We start from the raw sequence: 472 nt of genomic DNA, 5'->3' as shown, positions 1-472 counted from the left end.
CATAATTAAAGCTATATACAACAAACCCACAGCCAACACCATTCTAAATGGAGAAAAACTGGAAGCATTCCCATTAAAATCAGGAACACGACAAGGTTGTCCACTATCTCTACTTCTCTTTAACATAGTACTTGAAACTCTTGCAAGAGCAATCAGACAAGAGATGGAAATTAAAGGAATAATAATTGGAAGAGATCAAATTATCACTTTTTGCAGATGATATGATATCTAAGAGATGCCAAAAATTCCAACAGAAAACTCCTAGAAATTATTAACAAGTTCAGTAAAGTGGCAAGTTACAAAATTAACCTACAAAAGTCTATTGCCTTTCTATATACCAATAACAAGCAATCGGAGAAAGAGCACATGGAAACACTCCCCTTCACAATAGCTGCAAAAGAAATAAAATATCTTGGAATAAACCTGAGCAAAGACATTAAAGACATTTACAACGACAATTTTAAATCTTTAA

The sequence above is a fragment of the Nannospalax galili genome, unplaced genomic scaffold, assembly GCF_000622305.1.
Source record: "Nannospalax galili isolate Female #2095 unplaced genomic scaffold, S.galili_v1.0 scaffold247, whole genome shotgun sequence".
NCBI lineage: Eukaryota > Metazoa > Chordata > Mammalia > Rodentia > Spalacidae > Nannospalax > Nannospalax galili.
The sequence above is the reverse complement of the archived record's forward strand: the minus strand, read 5'-3'. Positions refer to the sequence as shown.